Raw genomic sequence first — 25,348 nt, 5'->3', positions numbered from 1 at the left:
CACACACCACCACCACCACCACCACCCCCCCCCCACACACACACACCACCACCACACACACACACACACCACCACCACCACCAAAACCCCTGCACGCGCACACACACACCACCACCAACAAAATCCGCTCCCTTCCTGGAAGTCAGGCCCTGGGTCAGGTGAGGGAGCGGGAGCTAGTGCAGGCTCGGCGTTGTAGCTACGGATGCCCCTAGGCTGGGGAGTCGGATTCCGGCAATAGGGTCAGCCGTTAGAGCTAGCGATCCCAGCCATTAGTTGGGCTCCGGGAAAGGGTTGGCAATATTCCCGGGGCACTCATGAGCGCCGAATCCCACAATCCCCAAGCCAGCTGCGGCGCTGCTCCCCAGTGTGCAGACTGTCTGTAGCACCAGGGTGGCGAGCGCTAGCCCGGCCTCTTGACAGCTGCCCATGTGCCCGGGCGGGCTCTAGCAGGTAGCTTTAAAGGTCCGCGCGGTAGCCCCGCCCCTCGCGCGCGGCGATTGGCTCCAGCTGGGGCCGCATTGGCTCGAGAGGTGCAGAGAGGGCGGGGCTGCGCGCGCGAGGCCCGTGGCTCCCAGTGGCGTCCGCTGCTGGGGCGCGAGTGGAGGCTGAGTGCGGGTGGTTGGGCGTGCGGGGCTAGCGGGCACGCGCGTGCGCGGCGCCGAGATCTCTGGGGAAGTAGGGGAGCGGCCGACGCCGAACCGCAAGCGCAGCCCGGCTCCTGGCGGTGCGCGCGAGAGCGGGGGTGGTGCGTTCGTGTGCGCTCGTGAGTGTGTGTATTTGTGTAGAGCTCTGGTGCGGTGCGCCAGCCGCCAGTGCCCGGGTACGAGTCCTCCATCGTCTTCCACACCCTCCCTCCGTCCGCCTTCCTTCCCTGCCACCCTCCCGCGTCCCCACGGCCGCAAGCCGAGCAAAAGCCCAGGGAAGCAGGTGGGGGGTGGGGGGGCGAGCGGAGTCGCACGAGACAAAAGGGTCCGGGGGTCAGCCCGCCATGGCCCTTCCGGAGCCTGGGGGGCCTGGGACGGAGCCTCGCCAAGGGGGGCGGCGGTCCGGAAGAGCCTGAGCGCCCACAACGCCGCGGTGGAGAGGAGGAACCTGATCACGGTGTGCAGGTACGGCGCGGCCCGCCGCTCGGGGACAGAGGAGGGGGCCGCCGGCGCCGCGGGCTGGGGAGAGCGCTAGCCCCTGGAGGTCCCGGAGACAACCGGCTGGAGCCCCGGCTGCCGCCGCCTCCCCGGGCGTGTCCGCGACCAGAGCGTCCTGTGTGGGGCCGGTCTGGGCTCCGCCAAGGCCCCGGACTTTCCGTCAGTTTCAGTGCTGGGAACCGCTTGAGGGTAGGGCTTGGGGCGGGGCTCGGGGAGGATTTGTTTTCAATGTACAATCTAGCGTCTGAGTGAAAGAGGAGGGCAGGGAGGAGGAGCCGTTTCCTTTTAGTACGCGTTAAGCTGTCAGGCAGCTTTTCGTCAAGTATTTGTTGACTGTGTTGCCTCAAAATCGGAGTGCGTTTTGTTTTCTGTTTTTGATTGTTTGCACATTGTCGTTTCGTGCCACAGATAGTGAGTGCCTACTATATGCTAGCCGCGTGTGTATGTGTTTCCTTGTCCTCTGCACTCTAAATTGCAGTGTTACTGATATTTCTGCAATTGATACCAAGAGTAGGACTGTGGAGGATACCTAGTCGGTGATTTATTTCAAGTTTTGCCTTTCTTTGTTTTGTAACTATAATCGTAATATTCCCTTACTTTAAAAAATGTATTTAGAAATTACTTTCAACCAGCCTTGTATTCAGAAATAACTGACTTTTAGCATGCTGACATTTTGTTTAAGTCTTGTTTCTGGGTATTAAATCCAAGGTAGTCCTAAGCATCCGTTTCTTAGGAAGGTCATTGAGCCATCAAGTTGTTGTAAAAGTAGTTTGTTGCATGAAACTCTTCCTTAGCCATCAAAAATCCTGTAAGAATAAGAGAATGAGGAGACCTTTCCCTCCTTTACAATTTACATGTTTTTTTTCTTTTCCTTATGTAAAGATGTGTCTAAAAAAAAAAGATGTGTCTAGCGTGTTAAGCAGAATATAGATATTTATACTCGGGCTTATATTCAGTAACTTTGAGCAGGTTTGTTGTTTTTTTTTTTTTAATTGCATTGTACTTAACAGCTGTTCACCCCTCTGGTAGGAAGACCTGCCTCACTGACTTTTATGGCACTTGGAGTTATAAACAGTAAAATATTAACATGGAATCTTTTGAATTGACATTTGTGCTGTTTAGGATGCAACCTTTTGAGGAAGATAGGTGTATGAAATTTTTTTTACATCTAGGCAGTGTTTTTAAGTTAGGTAAATAGAACAGTAAACAAGGCTAACTTTCTTACAGTTTTTGTTTGGGAGAGTTTTGTTACCTACTAGTGGCTGCTGCTGCTGCTAAGTCACTTCAGTCGTGTCCGACTCAGTGTGACCCGGTAGACTGCAGCCCACCAGGCTCCCCCATCCCTGGGATTCTCCAGGCAAGAACACTGGAGTGGGTTGCCATTTCCTTCTCCAATGCGTGAAAGTGAAGTCGCTCAGTCGTGTCTGACTCTTCGCGACCTCATGGTCTGCAGCCTACTAGTGGCAGCTGAAGTGATTTTGAGTGTTTGTAGGATAATGTTAATTACCCAAATATTTCAGCCTGGAACTTTAAACACCTGGGCTGACATAAATTGCTCTCAATCATTGTGGCAGTCTTCAGAACAGTGGGTGTTGAAGATTTGGGGTAAAACACTGTGAGACGTTTTATACTCTACTAATTTTTAAAGACAATAAAAACCGATGAATAAAAAAATCAGTGGAGGATACTGTTTTGCATCTCCATTTTTGTCATGGCAGCAGAGGCAGTGCAGGAAAAGAAAGGGACACATCTAAACCTTATTTAAGTTACATGTTTAAGAAATTTCAGTCACTGATTTGTGTGGGCAGTTGTCTGGGATAGCAGAATTTTTGTTGTGTTTGTCTAATTATTCTTTTCTACTCTGGAATGAGCATACATGCTGACTTTAGTTGCAGTTTATGATAAATTTAGTATTGTAGCTAAAAGAAATTTCATTATTGTAGCTATAATAAATTTCAGTTTCTGGCTTAGATTTCAACTTGTATATTTATTTATGTGGATAATGTTACTAACACTGTTCTTCATGTTCAAATAGTTGGTGGATATCAATTATTATCCTTTTCTAGTAATGAAATCTATTTGATAGATTTTGTCTAAAGGCTTTCAGTTTTGGGGGAAAAGTCATTGTAGGCTGCCGGGGTCCTGTCCCGGCTGATCCAGGGTATTCGAAGCGGGGACAGTGTCGGCGACCTATTTATTTAAATATTTTATCAAAGATATAAAGAGTAATAGGATGAGGATAGCTCAGTAGGAAAATTCAGTGGAGAAAAGAGGCTGAGTAGCTTGGTTTACTCGGGAGACCAATAAAACTTCAAGACAAGAAGTTCGCACCACTTACGTAGGCTGCAGGCGTCCTTCCGTTCTCCCGAAGGAGAGGAGACACTGAGGCCTCCCCGGTCGGATCTTAGAAGCCCAGGCATAATTGGTAAGCATGGCGGGTTCCGCGCTCCAGATGGAGACTCAGCCAGAGTGGGAGAGAGACATGGGGAGACCAGTATTTCGAGAAACTGATCCCAATTCTTTATTTTCCATGGTCTACTTTTATACACTGAGATGTTATGCAAAAGTCACGCGGGGTCAGCAGTCCTGACTTTTATCAAAGTCAGGTGCTTCATACAAATGTATACAGAGGTCTTAGGGGTGTTATATCATCTTCTGGCCAGGGGGGCCTGCTGACAATTTATGACCCTCTCCTTGTGACAATGGTCAGTCAACCAGGACACTTATTTCTCCAGGGGTGATTATTCTTAAAACAGACACCACCCAAATAAAGTTACATTCCTATAGGATGAGGGTGTAGTGGGTTTTAGTTAAGGAAAGAATTTACTTAGCCTAAGGTATAATGTGATTAATATCAAAGGTTAATACTTATTTCTTCTATATATTCATTAATGTGTGTAAGGGCAGGGGATGTGGAGACTTAGCAACAAACATTGGCTCAACAAATGAAAAACCCTTCACCAATACAATTTCTAATCAGCCCATTATACTTATACTAATAGTTTTCTAACTTTTCTAAGGAACCTGTTTTTAGAAGGTTTAAAACATCTCGTGCCTCTCACGGTTGGGAGGCTGTGAGCAATCACATGTGGCCGGACAAGCCTGTCAGGCAGGCTAGAGAACCTTCAGAGGAGTTTGTAGGTTAAAACACTCTTATCACACCCAGGAATTATTATTAACTGGAGCTCTAAGTTAACTCCTCCGAAAGAGGTGGTGGGGGACAGCCCCCCGTAAAGTCAGAGGTGTAGGTGAGCACAAAGTAGTAAAGTAGGCAGGCTCTGGTTATCGGGGTAGATGCTCGAGGAGTTCCAGGGGGACTCCTGAGGCTCGATCCCGCCTTTGCGTATGTCGAGCCTCCTTCCTCATGACCTTTGTCACGGGCGGAGTACCTCACTCTGGCCCCCAACAGTAGGCCATTTGGGTGTTTTAAGTATCCCCACCTTGAATTCTGCAAAAGAAAGAAATCAGTATTTGTGAATTTCTTTTGCTTTTCTCTCTTTCAGAATTATCAGAACCTGGGTATCTCACCCACATCTGTTAAATAATTTATTTTTAAATTTTTATGTAGCAGATCAGACGTGATTTCGTATTTAAGTTGGGAAGAAGCTGGTTTAGTGAAATATAATTGAGTTCTAAGTTTACTTTGTCATTAATTGTGTCCTTTAACAAATCTGTTTTCAGTTTTCTCATCTGTAAAATAATATTGGACAGAATCATTGGTAATTTTGGTAGACATATGCTGAATGGTAGCTAGATGAGGCATGTGCTTTTTCTCTGCAAACAAAAACATTTTGAATTGTGCCTTCTATGTTGTGATACCTTGATTCTCTACTGGTATTCTGGAAACTCCCCCCACCCCTGACTAGCATTCTGGCATATGTGTTAGTTGAGGGTGGGAAGATATTTTAACCTGCTTCTTTGCAGGTTAATTAGTACAGGTGATATGCATCAATACTTAGACAGTAATGCTTTTCATTAGCCCTTACACAGTTTAGGCATACTCTCAGTTTAGGTTTACAGCCCTATTACATAACCACACAATTCTTTTGGTTTGAAAATGCCTCATATTAAGAACTATGTTACAGTTCGAACTTTGGAAGTGAGTTATTTGGTTAGGTAGGATAGTCAGGAATTGAATTTTGGTTCATTGTGATTGTGTGTGTAATTATTTCATCAGTTTTTTCATGAACATTGATATATTGTAGACTGAAAACACTTAGTACTTACTTCAGCAAATAAGTAGTCTTTAATCATTTTTTTTAACAGATTGTGATAGAAAATAGATCATTCAAAGTCTCTAAATGTTCCACATTCAACTCTAAAAGATTCATAAACTGACTTATTTCCATGTACAAACTAGTATTTTCTCTGCATATTCTCTACCATTTACAAAAATTGTTAAATTCCTTGAGGATTTTTTAACCTGCATTTTTCATCCTAGAAAATCAGGTACTAGTTACATTTTTAAGCTTCATAGGTTATTGAAAAAACTTACATATTCCTTTAATTTTAGTTCTGGTGACAAGGAGAATTAAAATATAAGTTCTTTTTCCATGGGTCAATAATAGTTTATTGCAGTTTATTGCAATAGTTTATTGCAGTGCTTTACTCAGCATTTTTTGTGGAGTAAAGTCTTCTGTTTAACTGAAGCTTACAATCTTAAGTGTTCAGATTTATATTACAATAAAGAATACTATTTAAAGCGTTGTGGATAAACTGCTTTTTAAAAAGCGTTATATGTTTCCCTACCTTATTAAAAAGACTCAGCATAGAATCCCTAAAAGTGACTTTACTCTGGATCTGTTTCTGTGAATGTACCCTGTGTGGTGGTTGCCCTTGGAGACTCCTGAGGCACACAGAGCTGTTTGCTACATGGCCCCATGGTGTGTTTGGTGTTCTTGGTCTGCTTTTGCTTTGCTGGCTCTTCCTACCAAGTTAGCAGTTATTTCCTGCACCTCTGCCTGTTTCTACCAGCTCTTTCCTCTGTGCTTCCCATCCTGACATGCTCATTATAGTTGGTTGTGAACTAGAAAAGCAGATAAGTAAATTTATCCAGTGTTTTAAAAAAAAAAAAGCACTGAGACACCTAAGTTCAGTGAGTGAGCTTTTGCACTCTGAACCTCTTAACGTCTGGTGCTGAATAATCAGGGGAAAAAAAGATATATTCCTGTACTTGAACAAGGTGGTTAAAATGCAGATATGTGAAATGTTACCAAATATCATTGGTGATATAATCCTCTAAATAACTTTAAATGCAGTGACTTACTTTCCTTGTTACTTTTTGCTTGAGAATGCTTTAGCAGACTGTTCATACCTTGCCTATCGTGATTATATTTTTGGCTGAAGCACTTTTTATCAATGCTATACATAGTAGAACTTTGGGTTGGGACTTTGATCAACATTATTTGTTACTGTACGGCTTTGGAGAAGATTCAGTATCATTTCTAAAGAGTCTTAGAGCCCTAATCATAGGTGATCCCAGTGGAGGTAGGATGATCATCTTAATAGTCAGAGGTCAGCTTCTCAGCATTCACAGAAGATCCTTATCCCTTCCCCTAGCTTAACTGGCTTCATATTCAACTGATAATGGAAAATTGCTGTCCACTACACATTTATTAGAGGGTATTGTGTTAATCTCACTGCTGATTGATAAATGTCAGAACTTGGTTGAGAGATGCGATATTCAGGGGGAAATATGTGAAGCTTATCCACTATTGTATTAGTCTTATAGGTTTATAAACTATATCCCTGGGTCCGCCTGGAGAGCAGCTGAGGGTGTAGGTTGCATCGCTTTGCCCTGTCCTGTCTCCACTTGCTTTTGCCCCTGTCTTGCTTTGGTAAGATTCCAGCAGCCTACATTGAGTGTCAGCATTAGAAGCCATCACAGTGGATCTTCTTGAAATTGTTGTCAAGAACTTTGTTTATTATGTCAAAAAATGTCTTCTTTTTGTGAAGATGTCTATGAGAAATATCTGTCTTTTTTTTTTTAGTGCCAAGAGTTGTATCTTTAGGCAGTTGATCTACTTATATCTACTGGGCACAAATGAATGTGTAGCTGGCAACTTCTCTTTTTCTCATAAAGCTATTAGAAATCTTAATGTTAAATCGGGAGAAAGAAATGGCAACCCACTCCAGTATTCTTGCCTGGAGAATCCTGTGGACAGAGGAGCGTGGAGGGCTGCTGTCCATAGGGTTGCACAGAGTCAGACAAGACTGAAGAGACTTAGCAGCAGCATGCATTGGAGAAGGAAATGGCAGCCCACTCCAGTATTCTTGCCTGGAGAATCCCAGGGACAGAGGAGCCTGGTGGGCTGCCGTCTTTGGGGTTGCACAGAGTTGGACACTACTGACGTGACTTAAAAGCAGCAACAGCAATGTTAAATCTGTGGCCAACCTCTGACACATATGTAGAACACCATACTGATGTATTTAGCCTTGTTTCTAGCTACACTTTGCTTCCATATTTTAATATAGATTTTCATTGATTTATCATATGCGTATAGAAAAGTACACACAGCATAGGTGTACAATGATTTTTTTTTTTTTTTTGCAAAAAGAACACAGCTTTATATCCAGCACCCAGTTCAAGAAAAAAGTGCATTACCCAAAGGAAACAAAATCATTGTTTCAGAAAGGTACCTGTACTTGCATGATGATCGCAGCATTACTTGGAATAGTCAAGACATGGAAAGAACTTAAGTGCCCATCAGTGATGAATGCATAAAGAAAATGTGATGTGTATACACAATTGAAAATTATTCAGCCATGAAAAGGGGGGAATCCTGCCGTTTGCCACAACTTGGATAGACCTTGAGGGCATTATGCTACGTGAAGTAAGTCAGGGAAAGACAAGTACTATGTGATCCCACTTATATGTGGAATCTTAAAGAAACCGTACCCACGAATACAGAGAACAGGTTGGTGGGAGGTTAGCAAAAAGGTGAAGGTGACAAAAGGTACAAGCTTCCAGTTTAAAGATAATTAAGTTCTGGGAATACAGTATTACTAATAAAAGAGAACACTACCCAAAGCCGCAGAAATCTCTTCCTTCCCTTCCTTCAGTTACTACATGCTCCTAGCTTTCAACACCATTAGTTTTGCCTCTTTTTGAATTTGATACAGCACTGAACATTAAATTACAGCTATGTGTCCAAAAAATGGTGCTAGTGGAGGTGATGGAATTCCAGTTGAGCTATTCCAAATCCTGAAAGATGGTGCTATGAAAGTGCTGCACTCAGTATGCCAGCAAATTTGGAAAACTCAGCAGTGGCCACAGGACTGGAAAAGGTCAGTTTTCATTCCAATGCCAAAGAATGCTCAAACTACTGCACAATTGCACTCATCTCACATGCTATTAATGCTCAAAATTCTCCCAAGCCAGGCTTCAGCAATACATGAAGCATGAACTTCCAGATGTTCATGCTGGTTTTAGAAAAGGCAGAGAAAGCAGAGATCAAATTGCCAACATCCACTGGATCATGGAAAAAGCAAGAGAATTCCAGAAAAACATCTATTTGTGCTTCATTGACTATGCCAAAACCTTTGACTGTGTGGATCACAACAAACTGTGGAAAGTTCTTTAAGAGATGGGAATTCTAGACCACCTGACTTGCCTCCTGAGAAATCTGCAAGCAAGTCAAGAAGCAACAGTTAGAATTGGACATGGAAAAACAGACTGGTTCCACATTGGGAAAGGAGTTCATCAAGGCTGTATATTGTCACCCTGCTTATTTAACTTCTATGCAGAGTACATCATGAGAAATGGGCTGGAGGAAGCACAGGCTGAAATCAAGATTTCTGGGAGAAATATCAATAACCTCAGATATGCAGATGATACTACTCTTAGGGCAGAAAGTGAAGTAGAACTAAAGAGCCTCTTGATGAAAGTGAAAGTAGAGAGTGAAAAAGTTGGATTAAAGCTCAACATTCAGAAAACGAAGATCATCGCATCCGGTCCCATCACCTCATGGCAAATAGATGGGGAAACAGTGGAAACAGTGTCAGACTTTATTTTTCTGGGCTCCAAAATCACTGTAGATGGTGATTGCAGCCATGAAATTAAAAGACGCTTACTCCTTGGAAGGAAAGTTAAGAGCAACCTAGACAGCATATTGAAAAGCAAAGATATTACTCTGCCAACAAAGGTCCATCTAGTGAAGGCTGTGGTTTTCCAGTGGTCATGTATGGATGTGAGAGTTGGACTATGAAGAAAGCTGAACACCGAAGAATTGATGCTTTTGAACTATGGTGTTGGAGAAGACTCTTGAGAGTCCCTTGGACTGCAAGGAGATCCAACCAGTCCATCCTAAAGGAAATCAGTCCTGGGTGTTCCTTGGAAGGACTGATGCTAAAGCTGAAACTCCAATACTTTGGCCACCTGATGCAAAGAGCTGACTCATTTGAAAAGACCCTGATGCTGGGAAAGATTTAAGGCAGGAGGAGAAGGGGATGACAGAGAATGAGATAGTTGGATGGCATCACCGACTGGATGGACATGGGTTTGGGTGGACTCCAGGAGTTGGTGATGGACAGGGAAGACTGGTGTGCTGTGGTTCATGGGTCGCAAAGAGTCAGACACGACTGAGCGACTGAACTGAAATGAACTGGCATTTCTGGGTGATATGGTATATAGATGTTTGGCTTCAGTGGATACAACAGTTTTCCAAAGGCATTGTACCAGGCTGCATGGTAGTCAGCAGTGTACAGTTGACTCCTGAACAGTGGAGTAGGGTTAGGGGTGCTGATTCTGAACATGGCCTAAAATCTGCATGTAACTTCACAGTGGGCTGCATCAGCATGTACTCTCAGATTGTACCAACCACTGACTGTGTAGTACTGTGAAAAGTGAAGTTGCTCAGTCATGTCTGACTCTTTGTACACCCATGGACTATAGCCTAGCAGGCTCCTCTGTCCATGGAATTTTCCAGAAAAGAGTACTGGAGTGGGTTGCCATTTCTTTCTCCAGGGGATCATCCCAACCCAGGGATTGAACCTGGGTCTCCTGCATTGCAGGCAGACGCTTTACCGTCTGAGCCAACTGGGAAACCCGTGTAGTACTGTATTCAGTGAAAAAAGCCTGCATTAAGTGGACCCATGCAATTCAAACTCATGTTACTCAAGGGTCAACTGTATGAGAATTCCAGTTTCTCTAATCCTCACTAACACTTGAAATTTTTCTGTCTTCACTTAAGCGATTCTAGTGGTTTGATGGGGTGTCACATGGGGATTTATATAATTTGTATTTCCCTGATCTCTGTTGAAGTTAAGCACCTTTCCATAAGTCTGTTGGCCATCTGGAGAGTCTCTTTTGTGACATGCCAGTTCAAGTGGTTTATCATTTGCAATGTCTGATGTTTTGTTTGTGTAATTCTTTGTACATTCTGTGTGGATCTTTGCTGAGTCTATGTGATGTAAGTATCTTTCCCCATTTGGTGGCTTGATTTTCCATTCTCTTTATGTTGTGATAAATAGAAACTCATAATTGTGAAGTAGTCCATCATAAAGTTCCGTCTTGGTTTGTGCTTATTGTGGCCTGCCTAAGAAATTGGTCTAGTACTCCAAGGTAATGAAAATATTCTTCTGTTTTCTTCTAGAAGATTTAGTTTTGTCCTTTACATTTATATCAACAGTCCACCTGTACTTTATTTTTTGTATATGCTGTGAAATATAGGAGTCAAGATTAAATATTTTCCTTAGGAAATCAGTTTGACGTGTGCTAACTAGCTTCAGTCCTGTCTGACTCTTTGCTACCCTGTGGACAGAAGCGCTTCAGGCCCCTCTGTCCATGGGATTCTCCAGGCAAGAATTCTGGAGTGGGTGGCCCTGGCCTCCTCCGGGGGATCTTCCCTAGTACCATTTATTAAAAAAGACCGTGCTTTCCTCACTACACTCAAGTGTCACATTTGTCATAAGTCAGGTGACTGAGAGACTGAACAACGACAAGGTGATGGCATCATTTGTGTGTGTGCTTCCGGACTCCCTCTTCTGTCCCATTAGTCTCTTTGTTCTTGAGCTAATATCATATTGGTTTTATAACTATATCTTTATAGTATATCGTGTTTGGAAATTAAGTTCTCCAGCTTTGTGTTCGAGACTGTCTTGGCTATTCTTGGGCTTTGCAAACTAGATATTAGGATCAGCTTGTCAATTTCCATTTAAAAAATCTGCTGGAATTTTTTTAAGATTGCATTTAATCTATACATCATCTGCCATCTTGACAAGACTTAAATGCAACCCTTGAGTAAAAAATCTCCATCCCTTCATGTATTTGTAGCTATTCTGAAATTTTTCTCAAAGATGTTTCGTAGTTTTGAATATATAGATTTTATCTTTTTAGATTTGTTCTTCCATATTTAATATCTCTGTATTACAATAATTTAAAAACTTTTTTCTTTTTTGTTGATATATAGACATTAAATTGCTTTTAAAAATATTGTTCTTGTAATTAGCAATTTTACCAGATGTGCTTATTCATTCTAATAGATTTTCTGCAGTTTTGTGTGTGTGTGTGTGTGTGTTTAGCATTCTGAAAACATTGTCGTGTCTTCTACCTATTTTATTTCTTCCCTTTTTAAACTTTATGGCTTTTCTTTTTTATCTTACTGCACTGCCTAGGACCACAGTGTTGCAGAAAGCATTAACAGTTTTACCACTAAATATGATGTTTGCAGTAGGTTTTTCTTAGTTCTTTTTACTAATAGATTGCTGAGAATTTTGTGAGTGGATGCTGAATGAGTTTGAGCAAACTCCAGGAGATAGTGAAGGATAGGGAAGCTGGCGAGCTACAATTCATGGGGTCGCAAAGAGTCAGACATGACTTAGCAACTAAACAACAACAAATGTTGTCAAATACTTTTTCTATCAAGATGATCATATGATTTCTCTCCTTTTGTCTCTTTATGTAGTTAATCACACTAATTGAGTTTTTGATGCTAACCCACCCTGGAATAAATAAACTGGGTTGTGCTGTATTATCTTTTTTACGTATCTTTACATTAAGTGAGGTGATACTGTATTTGGGATTTTTGCACATTCATGAAAGTGATTGGTCTGTGATTGTTCTTATAGTGTCCTTGTCTAGATTTGTCAGTAAGATTATCTGACTTTACAAGTTGGGAAATGTTCTTTTATTCTGTTTTGTAGAAGAATTTGTGTACAGTTAATATTATTTCTTTCTTAAACTTTTGGAAGAATTCACCAGGGAAGAAATCTGAACCACAAATTGTCTTTGTGGGAAGTTTTTTAGTAATAGACTCAATTTATTTAATAGATACCGAACAATTCAGATTTCCTGTTTATTCTTTTATCAGTTTCAGTGAGTTTTTCAAGGAATACACCCATTCCTGTATGTTACCAAATTTAAAGCTTCTCTCAATATCCTCTGAATATCTTTTTATCATTTAAAAATCTGGTCATTTCCCATTTTTCTCTCCTGATTTTGGTAATTTCTGTTTTTCCCATTTTTTTTCTTGCTGGGAGTATATAAATTTTATTAATATGTTCAGAGAACCAGCCTTTAGCTTTGTTAATTTCCTCTCTGTATATTTCTTAATTTGTTGCTTTCTCTTTCTCTCAGTATTTCCTTCCTTCCACTTTTTTTTTTAAGTTCCTGTTCTTTTTCTAATTCTTGGAGATGGAAGTTTAGATCATTGTTTTTAAGCCTTTCTTCTTTCGTATCTTTGCATTATTAGACCACAGATTGCCTTGTTTGACATTGCTTTGGGATAGCAAACAAGGGGCTTCCCTGGGGCTTTACTTTTCAGACACTAAAGAATCTGCTTGCAATGCAGGAGGTCCCCGGTTTGATCTCTGGGTTGGGAAGATCTCCTGGAGAAGGGAATGGCAGTCCACTCCAGTAGTCTTGCCTGGAGAATTCCACAAACAGAGGACCCCCGTGGGCTACAGTCCATGGGGTCGCAGAGTCAGACACAGATTTAAAATTTGTGTCTTCATTATTAATTAATTTAAAATGTTTTCTACTTTCTGTTGGGATTTCTTCTTTGACTCATTGTTTATTTTAAAAGGTACCGTTTAACTTTCAGGCAGTTGAGGATTTTCTGTTTTTAGTTATTGAGTTCTAACTTAATTCCACTGTGCAGAGAGTATTCGAAAAGATTTTAAAGTTTTGCATTTTTATCTATGCTTGCTTTACAATGCAACATTTGGTCAATTGTAGTAACACTTTCGTATACTTTTGAAAAGAAGATAAACAGTCCTCTGTATTCACCTGTTCCACATCCAGCAATGTGGAGGGCCAGCTCTAAGGAACTTGAGCATCTGTGGATTTTGGTTTCTTCAGGGTTCCTGGAAGCAATTCCCTGCAGGTATCAAGGGAGGACTGTGTTCTGTCATTGTTGATTCCATGTTTTATAGATGCCGTTGTGTTCCTAATTTCACTATCCCTCCTAGTTTGTTGTACGCTTAGCCTGATGTTAAGAGACATGTGTTAGGTCTGTCAGATCTGTCTGAGTGTAGATTTGTCTGTTCCTCTGTTTAGTTCTGTCATTTATTTGCTAAAATATTTTGTTGTTTGATTACCAGGTGGGTACGGATTGAGAACTGTGGTCTCTTCCTAGTGATTTCATTCCTCTGTTATCATGAAACGTCCTTCTTTATCTCTAATAGTGTTCCTACCTTAAAGTCTAGTTTTTTCTGCTATTAGCATAGTTAAAATAGCTTTCTTTTAGTTAATGTTTATATGATACACTTTTTATTCTTAACTTTCAGTATTTCTGGGTCCTTAAAAGTGTCTCTTTGTAGGCAGGATAGAATTGAATTTTACATTTTATCTAGTTTTTTATTTAGAGCATTTAGCCCAGTTATATTTAATGTTATTACATTTGGGTTTATGACTACCAATTTACTATTTATGTTCACTTTTTAATCTTATGTATCATTTTTTTATTTCATTTATTCCATTTAGTTTTCTCGGTATGAACTTGTTGGTTATATATTCTTTTTCATTTTCTATACAGTTTACCCTTGAATAGTGTGAGGCTTAGGGGTGCTTACCTTCCGCAAGTCAGAAATCCATGTTTAACAGTCATGTGTATGCTGTCAGCCCTCCAAACTGTGACTGCGTTTACAGATTCAACCAACTGGAATCATATAGCACTGTAACATAAATGGGAAATAAATGGACCATGTATAAGTGGACTTACGCACTTCAAACTTGGGTTGTTCAAGGGTCAACTCTTTATATATTTGATTTCTATCCTTTTGACCCTTGATTTATTACAGTAAGTCCAAATTTAACTGTTACTGCTTTTCCAGTAATGTTAGAACCATTTATCCCCCCTCATCCCAAAATACTTTTTAATAAATATGGTGCTCATTATGCTGTAATCTAATTATCTTTTTGTCTTCTGTTGGAATGTGCATTTCTCAAGTCCAGGAATCATAGTTTATTGAGCATCTATTTTATTCCCAGTATCTAGTAAGGAAATGGCAACCCACTCCAGTATTCTTGCCTGGAGAATCCCAGGGACAGAGGAGCCTGGTGAGCTGCTGTCTATGGGGTCGCACAGAGTCGGACATGACTGACGCGACTTAGCAGCAGCAGCGGTACATAGTAGGGATGTTTGTCAAATGAGGTAATTATGTTCAACTAGTGAAGAATAGTAGCAGTGGATATTTCTAAAACAAGGTTGAAGGTAAACTAAAGAAGCATTCTCACTTCTTAAAAAAAAAAAGCCACCCTTATGAATAATCTCTAATGAGGGGGTTTTAAACATCATATAGCTTTGCTACTGCTGCTGCTGCTAAGTCGCTTCAGTCGTGTCTGACTCTGTGTGACCCCATAGATGGCAGCCCACCAGGCTCCCCCGTCCTTTAGATTCACAGATACAGAGAGCAAACCAGTGGTTACCAGTTGTGGGGAGGACTGGGGGAGGAGTAGTGTAAGGGTAGGAGATTAAGAGGTACATGCTTAAAAAAAATTTTTTTATATAGTTTATACTAGATATAAAACAAACTACAAGGATATATTGTACAGCATGAGGAATATAGCAAATATTTTCTAGTAATTATCAGTGGATATAACCTTTAAAAACTGTGAAAAAAATAAGCATTGAAATTAAAACATCTAATAGCTTCAGTAGTAGAACTGTCTGTCTAGATTACTAGCTAGCTTGTCGCTGTTATTGTTTAGTTCAAAGTCATTTCTCACTCTTTTTGTGACGCTGTGGGCCTTCCAGGCACCTCTCTCCATAGAATTTCCCAGGCAAGGATACTGGAGTGAGTTGCCATTGCCTTCTCCAGGGGATCTTCCCAATCCAGAGATTGAACCCTCATCTCCTGTGTTGGCAGACAGATTCTTTACCACTGAGCCACCTGGGAAGCCTCGATAGCTTACTTATGTTAAAATACATTACTTGAATATTTTCATTTGTCTTTGGACAAGGAAAAATTGAATTCCAAAGTGATATGTGATACAGGTGTCCAGTGAAAGTATTCTTTATTAAGCTGATTTTAATTGGAAATTATTTCATATAAGAAATCAAATGAATTAATTTAAGATGGGAAATTGTTTTTTGTTTGAATACTTTCTAATTTTAAACAAGTTGTAAAAAATTTGTTTTGTCCTACACATACTAGTGAAACTAACGAAGACTAAACACAAAGAAAGAATATTAAAAAGGCAAGGGAGAAGCAACAAGTAACATACAAAGGAAACTCCATACCTTTAACAGCTGATCTTTCAGCAGAAACTCTGCAGGTCAGAAGGGAATGGCAGGATATATTTAAAGTACTGAAAGGGAAAAACCGACAACCAAGATTATTGTACCCGGGAAGGATCTCATTCAAAATTGATGGAGAAATAAAAAGCTTTTCAGACAAGCAAAAGTTAAGAGAATTCAGTACCACCAAACCAGCTTTAAAACAAATGTTAAAGGGACATATATAGTCAAGAAATACAACAGAAGAAAAAAGATCTACAAAATCAGTTCAGTTCAGTCGTGTCCAACTCTTTGCAACCCCATGAACTGCAGCACACCAGGCTTCCCTGTCCATCACCAGCTCTCGGAGTCCACCCAAACCCATGTCCATCGAGTTGGTGATGCCATCCAGCCATCTCATCCTCTGTCGTCCCCTTCTCCTCCTGCCTTCAATCTTTCCCAGTATCAGGGTCTTTTCAAAAGAGTCAGCTCTTCGCACCAGGTGGCCAAAGTATTGGAGTTTCAGCTACAACATCAGTTCTTCCAATGAACACCCAAGACTGTCTCCTTTATGATACACTGGTTGGATCTCCTTGCAGTCCAGGGGACTCTCAAAAGTCTTTGCCAACACCACAGTTCAAAAGCATCAATTCTTTGGTGCTCAGCTTTCTTTATAGTCCAACTCTCACATCCATACATGACACTGGAAAAACCATAGCCTTGACTAGACAAACCTTTGTTAGCAAAGTAATATCTCTGCTTTTCAATATGCTGCCTCAGTTCATTTCAGTTGCTCAGTCGTGTCTGACTCTTTGCAACACCATGAATTACAGCATGCCAGGCCTCCCTGTCCATTACCAACTCCCAGAGTTCACTCAAACTCATGTCCATCGAGTCGGTGATGCCATCCAGCCATCTCATCCTCTGTCATCCCCTTCTCCTCCTGCCCCCAATCCCTCCCAGCATCAGGGTCTTTTCCAATGAGTCAACTCTTCGCATGAGGTGGCCAAAGTATTGGAGTTTCAGCTTTAGCATCAGTCCTTCCAAGGAATACCCAGGACTGATCTCCTTCAGAATGGACTGGTTGGATCTCCTTGTAGTCCAAGGGACTCTCAAAAGTCTTTTCCAACACCATAGTTCAAAAGCATTAATTCTTCGGCACTCAGCCTTCTTCACAGTCCAACTCTCACATCCATACATGACCACTGGAAAAACCATAGCCTTGACTAGACGAACCTTTGTTGGCAAAGTAATGTCTCTGCTTTTCAATATGCTATCTAGGTTGGTCATAACTTTCCTTCCAAGGGAGTAAGTGTCTTTTAATTTCATGGCTGCAGTCACCATCTGCAGTGATTTTGGAGTCCCCCAAAATAAAGTCTGTCACTGTTTCCATCATTTCCCCATCACATGAAAGGCTAGTTGTTTTAAAACATTAATACATTTTAATTTTATTAACTCTTGGTCCAGAGTGAGCAAGAAAGAGAAGACAAATTACCAGTATCAGGAGTGAAAGTGGGCATATCATTATAGATCCTACATTCAAAGGATAAGTAAATACTATGAACCACTCTTAACATAAATTTGACAGCATGGGTGAAATGGATCAATTTCTTCAAAGACAAATCCTAACAAGACTTAACAGAGAAATAGATAACTTGCCTAGCCCTGCATCTATTAAAGAGATTGAATCAGTAGTTGAAAACCTTCCAACAAATGAAACAAATGCTCTCTTTTATAAGGGCCCTAACCCCATTCATGAGGGCTTATGATGTGATAACCTCCCCAAAGCCCCACTTTCAAACACCATCACACTGGGGATTAGGTTTCAGTGTTGGAGAGACACAAACATTCAGTGTGTAGCCGGGATCTACAGAAGTCTACAGCAGGATTTCTTAGCCTTAGGATTAGTAACATTTTGGACCTGATAATTTCTCTAAAACTCAATATTCTTAAGATGTCAGTTCTCTCTACATTGACTATAGATGCAGTGTCCTCTCAAAATGTTAGCAGGCTTTTTTTGTAGATATTAAACTGATTCTGTAAATGGCTAGCCTAGGTAACTAGAATAGGCAAAACAGTTTCACAAGGGAAGAACAAAGTTGGATGCTCAAAGTCTCTGATTTTGAGAACTTGCAGGAAATAGTGATTAAAGGGTGTGTTATTGGTAAATTACAATTTCAATTAAATATTAAAGTAAATTAAATATTAGGACTTCCCTGTAGCTCAAACGCTAAAAAAGCTGCCTGTAATGCAGGAGACCTGGATTCAGGGTCAGAAAGATCCTCTGGAAAAGGAAATGGCAACCCATTCCTGTATTCTTGCTTGGAGAATCCCATAGACAGAGAAACCTAGAGGGCTACAGTTCATGGGGTGCCAAAGAGTCGGACACGACTGAGCGACTAACACTTACTTACACTTACTTATTGGTAAAAGCTTTTGTATATACATACATATATAAGTGGCTAAGTCATATCTGACTCTGTGATTCTATGAACTGGCTTCTCTGTGCTTAGGATTTCCCAAGGCAAGAATTCTGGAGTGGGTTGCTATTTCCTTCTCAGGGAATCTTCCCAACCCAGCAATCAAAACTGGGTCTCTGGGTTGGAGGACAGATTGTTTACCCCTGAGCCACCTGGAAAGTAGAATGGAGTAGAGTCCAGAAATCAGAGGCACACAGATATGCTTGATTGGTTTTTTACTAAGAAGAAAAGGCATTTCACTGGTGAATTGATCATCTTTTCCAAAAAATGGTGCTAGAACAATGGGATTCAGGTCAGTTCCTTCACTCAGTTGTGTCCGACTCTTTGCCACCCCATGGACTTCAGCACGCCAGGCCTCCCTGTCCATCACCAACTCCCAGAGTTTACTCAAACTCATGTCCATTGAGTCGGTGATGCCATCCAACCATTTCATCCTCTGTTGTCCCCTTCTTCTCCCGCTTTCAATCTTTCCCAGCATCAGGGTCTTTTCAAATGAGTTAGTTCTACGCATCAGATAGCCAAACTATTGGAGTTTCAGCTTCGGCTTCAGTTCTTCCAAGGAATATTCAGGACTGATTTCCTTTAGGATTGACAGGTTTGATCTCCTTGGAGTCCAAGAGACTCTCAAGAGACTTCTCCAACACCACAGTTCAAAAGCGTCAATTCTTCAACACTCAGCTTTCTTTATGGTCAAACTCTCACATCCATACAAGAATACTGGAAAAACCATAGCCTTGACTAGATGGACCTTTGTTGGCAAACTAATGTCTTTGCTTTTTAATATGGTGTCTAGCTTTTCGTTCAAGGAACAAGCGTCTTTTAATTTCATGGCTGCAGTCACCATCTGCAGTGATTTTGGAGCCCCCCAAAATAAAGTCTGTCACTGTTTGCATCAATTCCTCATCTGTTTGCTATGTGATGGGACCGGATGCCGTGATCTTCGTATTTGAATGTTGAGTTTTAAGCCAACTTTTTCACTCTCCTCTTTCACTTTCATCAAGAGGCTCTTCAGTTCTTTGCTTTCTGCCCTAAGGGTGGTATCATCTGCGTATCTGAGTTTATTGATATTTCTCCTGGCAATCTTGATTCCAGCTGGTGCTTCCTCTAGCCTGGCGTTTCGAATGATGTTCTCTGTATATAAGTTAAATAAGCAGGGTGATAATATACAGCCTTGATGCACTCCTTTTCTGATTTTGAACCAGTCTGTTGTTCCATGTCCAGTTCTAACTGTTGCTTCTTGACCTGCGTACTGATTTCTCAGGAGGCAGGTCAGGTGGTCTGGTATTCCCATCTCTTAAAGAATTTTCCACAGTTTGTTTTGTTCCACACAGTCAAAGGCTTTGGCATAGTCAATAAAGCAGAAATAGATGTTTTTCTGGAACTCTCTTGCTTTTTATGTGATCCAGTGGATGTTAGCAATTTGATCTCTGGTTCCTCTGCCTTTTCTAAATCCAGCTTGAATATCTGGAAGTTCACAGTTCATGTACTGCTGAAGCCTGGCTTGGAGAATTTTGAACATTATTTTACTAGCATGTGCGATGAGTGCAATTGTTCTGTAGTTTGAGCATTCTTTGGCATTGCCTTTCTTTGGGATTGGAATGAAAACTGACCTTTTCCAGTCCTGTGGCCACTGCTGAGATTCCCAAATTTGCTGACATATTGAGTGCGCACTTTCATGGCATCATCTTTCAGGATTTGGAATAGCTCAACTGGAATTCCATCACCTCCACTACCTTTGTTCGTAGTGATGCTTTTTAAGGCCCACTTGACTTCACATTCCAGGATGTCTGACTCTAGGTGAGTGATCACACCATAGTGATTATCTGGGTCATGAAGATCTTTTTTGTATTCTTCAGTGTATTCTTGCCACCTCTTCTTAATATCTTCTGCTTTTGTTAGGTCCATACCATTTCTGTCCTTTATTGTGCCCATCTTTGCATGAATGTTCCCTTGGTATCTCTGATTTTCTTGAAGAGATCTCTAGTTTTTCCCATTCTATTGTTTTCCTCTATTTCTTTGCATTGATCCCGGAGGAAGGCTTTCTTATCTCTCCTTGCTATTCTTTGGAACTCTGCATTCAAATGGGTATATCTTTCCTTTTCTCCTTTGCCTTTCACTTCTCTTCTTTTCTCAGCTATTTGTAAGGCCTTCTCAGACCACCATTTTGCCTTTTTGCATTTCTTTTTCTTGGAGGTGGTCTTGATCCCTGCCTCCTGTACACTGTCACAAATCTCCGTCCATAGTTCTATATGCAAAAAATGAACTTGAGTTCTACCTCACACCACCTACAAGAATTAATTCAAAATGGATCATAGACTAAATGTAAAAACAAAGAACCATTAAAAACATAAAACATCTTTGTTATGTTTAATTAGGCAAACATTTTAGGTAAAACAACAGAAGTGTAATCCATGAAGCAAAAAATAATGACGTGTAGACCTCAGGAAAATTACTGACTTTTGTCCTCCAAAAGACATTGTTAAGAGAATAACACAAGCCATAGGCTGGGAGAAAATAGTTGCTAACTACATGTTTGACAAAGGGCTTGTATCCAAAATATGCTAAGAACTATGAGAATATAATAATTTGAAAACATCTAACCCAATTTAAGGCAGTGGCACCCCACTCCAGTATTCTTGCCTGGAAAATCCCATGGGTGGAGGAGCCTGGTAGGCTGCAGTCCATGGGGTCGCTAAGAGTCGGAAATGACTGAGAGACTTCACTTTTCCTTTTCATGCATTGGAGAAGGAAATGGCACCCCACTCCAGTGTTCTTGCCTGCAGAATCCCAGGGATGAGGGAGCCTTTGGGGTCGCACAGAGTCGGACATGACTGAAGTGACTTAGCAGTAGCAGCAACCCAATATAATAATGGGCAAAAGATTTGAACAGACCCTTCACCAATGAAAATATGCAAAAGGCAGGTAAAACACATGAAAACATGTTCAGTATCGTTAGTCACTTGGGAAGTGCAATTACAACCACAGGCACTGCTGGACTCTATGCCCATTTCTAGTAGGGATGTGGGGAAGTTGAAATATTGATGTGTTACCTGTGGGAATGCAAAATGGTTTCCCAAAAGCTAATTCCTTTACTCAAGAGAAATGGAAACTTATCTTTACACAAAGATCTGTTTATAACAGCCATATTCATAATCACTAAAAACTAGAAACAGCCCAATGTCCTTCATGTGATGACTAGGTAAATCAACACAATCCATACAAACTGAGAAAAAAAGGGAAAAAACATCTTCTCTGTATGCAACAACCTTTATGAATCTCAGATGTATTATGCTAAGTGAGAGAAGTGAGACCCTGAAGGTCAGATACTGTATGCTTCCATTTGTATGACATTCTAGCAAAGACCAGACTGTCATGTCAGAGAAGAGGTTCAGGGGTTATCAGGGGTTAGTGATTAGAGATGTTGATTATATACTGTCAGCACGAAGGAGGTTTTTTGCGTTGTAGAACTGTTATGTATCTTGTGATCATGGTTACATGATTGCTTGCATTTAAAAAATGCACAGAACTCGGCTTGCCAGGTGGTGCTAGTGGTAGAAGGACCTGCCAGTGCAGAAGGTGCAAGAGATGCAGGTTCGATCCTGGAGTGGGAATTGGCACCCCACCAAGTATTCTTGCCTGGAAAATTCCATGGGCAAAGGAGCCTGGCAGGCTACAGTCCATGACGTCACAAGCAGTTGGACACAACTGAGAGACTGAGCACTCTGAATGCCAACAGCAAACTTATTGTACATTAAAATATATATTTATAACTTCGTCTAGTTCTGTCAGTTCCCATTAAAACATTTTAAAATGGCAAAGATCCCACTCTTTCGTTGTAATACTTAAAATTACCATTCCTTGATTCTTGGTTACCTTAGGAAGTTGAGTAAGTTTCGTAACATAGTAGAAAGAAACCCCAAGGAAGATAGCCATCACCCCTTCACATTTTTCTTGGCTAAATATAACTCTATATGTTCCTCTGCTTTGGCAACAAGTCATAGTGTGAGTTCCCTATACTTTTCCTGGAGCACATGGCTTTAACCTTGACATTGCACATATGCCTTCCTCTTTTTTTTTTCCCCTAATCTTCACACACACACACACACACACACACACACACACACACACACACCCCCCCCCCCCCATTTATACCATTCATTCTCTTATTTAACAATCCATCTAGATCCTCTGCTACCGTATGGGATACAAAGATTAAGAAGGCATGCTTTCACATGAAATCACTTCCGGAGGGCAAAGGGAAGGTACATGAACAAAGATGTCGATTATTGTCGTTGAGTCATAGTAGAAGTATCAACGAGCGTGATGTAGCACAAAAGAGTCAATAATCCTTTCTGCCTCATTGGGTCAGAGAGGAGTCCACACAAGAAAGACATAAAAGTGCCTCAAATAAAAATGTAAAATTTCATTTTTAAAATGTAGTAGTGTATTGTAGACCGGATAGTTTAAGAAAAATACGAAATTTAGCAGTAAATTGGTCAGAAACAATCTTGAAAAAGCATCTTGAAAACTTCAACTAGGTGATATGGAAATGGGATATAATGGTGAATTTTGTAAAGGTTATATGAAATATAGCTGATTAAAATGAAAAAGCTCTGAGTATCATAGAGGACCAAGCCTATTAATTAGTAATATACTATTAATTAAAGAAAACAGGAACAAATATAATGAGATACTATTGATATATCAAATGGCCAAATATAATAAGATACTACTGATGTATCAAATTTCCTATGAATTAATCTGCTAATTAAACTTCCTAACTTTGAGCTTGCTGACTCACTTTGAGTTTAGATTTTGCCTCAGTTCTCAACATGTTCTCTAGTTACACTATGCACAGAGAATCCTCTTTCTGTTTTTAAATTGCTGTGCTCTAGCCTTATTGGCGGAGAAGGCAATGGCACCCCACTCCAGTACTCTTGCCTGGAGAATCCCATGGATGGAGGAGCCTGGTAGCCTGCAGTCCATGGGGTCGCTAGGAGTCAGATATGACTGAGCGACTTCACTTTCACTTTTCACTTTCATGCATTGGAGAAGGAAATGGCAACCCACTCCAGTGTTCTTGCCTGGAGAATCCCAGGGACGGGGGCGCCTGGTGGGCTGTCGTCTATGGGGTCCCACAGAGTCGGACATGACTGAAGCGACTTAGCAGCAGCAGCAGCAGCCTTATTGGTCTTCTCCTTTTTCTTGAGTAACCAGACACTGCTATCATAGAACACCATTGTACATCTCCATCTGAATGGTTAACTCCCCATCTGTTTCAAAACTGTTCATTGAAGTGTAAACCCTTCCAGCATATTTTAAATTAGAACTCACCTCACCTCCTTTCACCTGAAGCATTCCTGACCTCTTTTCCCTGTCCTGCTTATTTTTTAAAGTCTTAACTTCTGACATATGTGATTTACTCATTATGATTATTGTTTATTGTATTCCTTTACCTCTACTAAAGTATAAGCTTCGTTAGGGTAAAGATCTTTGTTTCGTTCATTGACGTCGCCTAGATTTCTGGAACAGTGCTTGGAATATGGTAGGCACATAGTGAATATTTGTTGGAAAACAGAACTCTTTAGAAATTTCCACTTCTTGATCCCCTGAGTACTAATCTCTGGGCTGGTTTTTTTGGGGGGGTTTTTGTTTGTTTGTTTGTTTTTTCTCTGATAGCATCTGGATTCAGACTCTTAAAATAAGGTAGAATGTCTGTGACTTGACATTTTAGAATTTCTGCAATCCAGTTGAACTGTTATGATACCTAACCATTGTTCAGGAACACTGGCTTGAACCTCAAAGCTCTTCCTGACTTAAATAATAAATAGTTACCTCCCCATGAGGCCACCTTTTGAAGTGTGGTGTAAACACTGTTAGAAACAATGGTAAAGATAAACCTCTCCATTTGCCGCTTGAATTTTCTTTGTTCATTTTTGAATGTTTTCCAACTTTTGATTCTTAGTTTGCACATAAAATGAGACTTGAATTGTTTATGCAGTAACATTTGAACACAACTCACCCAATAAAACTCACCTACTCAGGCCAAAAAAAACATGATACAATAGAAAAGAAAGTGGCTCTGAAGGTTGCCAGAGTTGGGCTTTTAGACAATGGACAAGGCCACTCTGTTCTTGGAATGTACTTCCATGATATGCTTGGAAATGCAGGAAACCTTCAGCAGATTTTGTATCTCAGAAAATAATAATATTCAAACATTCTTGAAACATCCAGGATTATATGTAGATGGTTATTTTCGTTCAGCGTCTTAAATTGTGTGTTTTAGTTGCTAAGTCGTATCCTGCTCTTGCAACTCCATGGACTGTAGCCCGCCAGGCTCCTCTGTCCATGGGATTTCCCAGGCAAGAATACTGGAGTGGGTTGCCATTTCCTTCTCCAGGGGATCTTCCTGACCCAGGGTTTGAACCTGCATTGACAGGCAGATTCTTTACCACTGAGCCATGGGGGAAGCCCCTTAAATTGTATAGGAAATAAAATTAACCTCTATGTAGTATAGTAAATTTAAAGTTCAAGTAGTAAATAAGCAGCTATGTAGATTCTAAAAACAGAGGACTTCAGTTTGTAAGGCAAGTATGGTTAAAAAAATGTAACTGGAAACATTGAAGTATCATTCAAGTTTCCTTTTCTTCATATATCTTTTTTGATTAAAATCATATACCTATACTTTTATATATTCCTAAGCTTATAGCCCTTATCATTTCTTGTTTTGCTAATGCTTTTTGAAAAACCTCTTTTTCATTTTAAGATTTTATCCCATAAAGGCCATGTGGACTATTTGACTTTGTTTATATTCTTGTTAATGTTCTACTGTGTTTTTATTTTTATTTTATTTTTTTCTTTATTAAGAAATGAAAATATTAATTTATTTTCATTCTGATAGTGTCTAAAATTAGAGCTGATAGTCTGCTGATTGTTGGTAGAGCTCTTTTATTTTTACTGTGTTTTTAAAAAAAGGAAAGAAAGGAAGAAAATGATAAAGCTCTAGCACGATTCCTTAATTTAACCCCTTCCTGTATATGTATACTTTCATCTTCATGGACTATCAGTT

At 40.6% G+C, this 25,348-nt stretch overlaps 1 protein-coding gene and 1 non-coding gene across 2 annotated transcripts in view; one reads left to right on the top strand and one right to left on the bottom strand.

Annotated features, from left to right (window-relative positions):
* The first annotated feature begins 994 nt into the window (after positions 1–994).
* Positions 995–25,348, top strand: part of LOC109557316 (phosphatidylcholine translocator ABCB4-like) — a 103,444-nt gene continuing 79,090 nt past the window's right edge. Inside the window, exon 1 of the mRNA XM_070787612.1 lies at positions 995–1,109. The gene's annotated coding sequence lies outside the window, so the exon portion shown is untranslated. The remainder of the gene's footprint in view (positions 1,110–25,348) is intronic.
* TRNAC-GCA (transfer RNA cysteine (anticodon GCA)) lies at positions 10,114–10,185 on the bottom strand. The gene has a single exon. It is a non-coding gene; the product is annotated as a tRNA-Cys (tRNA).

Source organism: Bos indicus, chromosome 4 (genome assembly GCF_029378745.1).
Source record: "Bos indicus isolate NIAB-ARS_2022 breed Sahiwal x Tharparkar chromosome 4, NIAB-ARS_B.indTharparkar_mat_pri_1.0, whole genome shotgun sequence".
Classification (NCBI taxonomy): Eukaryota; Metazoa; Chordata; class Mammalia; order Artiodactyla; family Bovidae; genus Bos; species Bos indicus.
The sequence above is the reverse complement of the archived record's forward strand: the minus strand, read 5'-3'. Positions and strand labels throughout refer to the sequence as shown.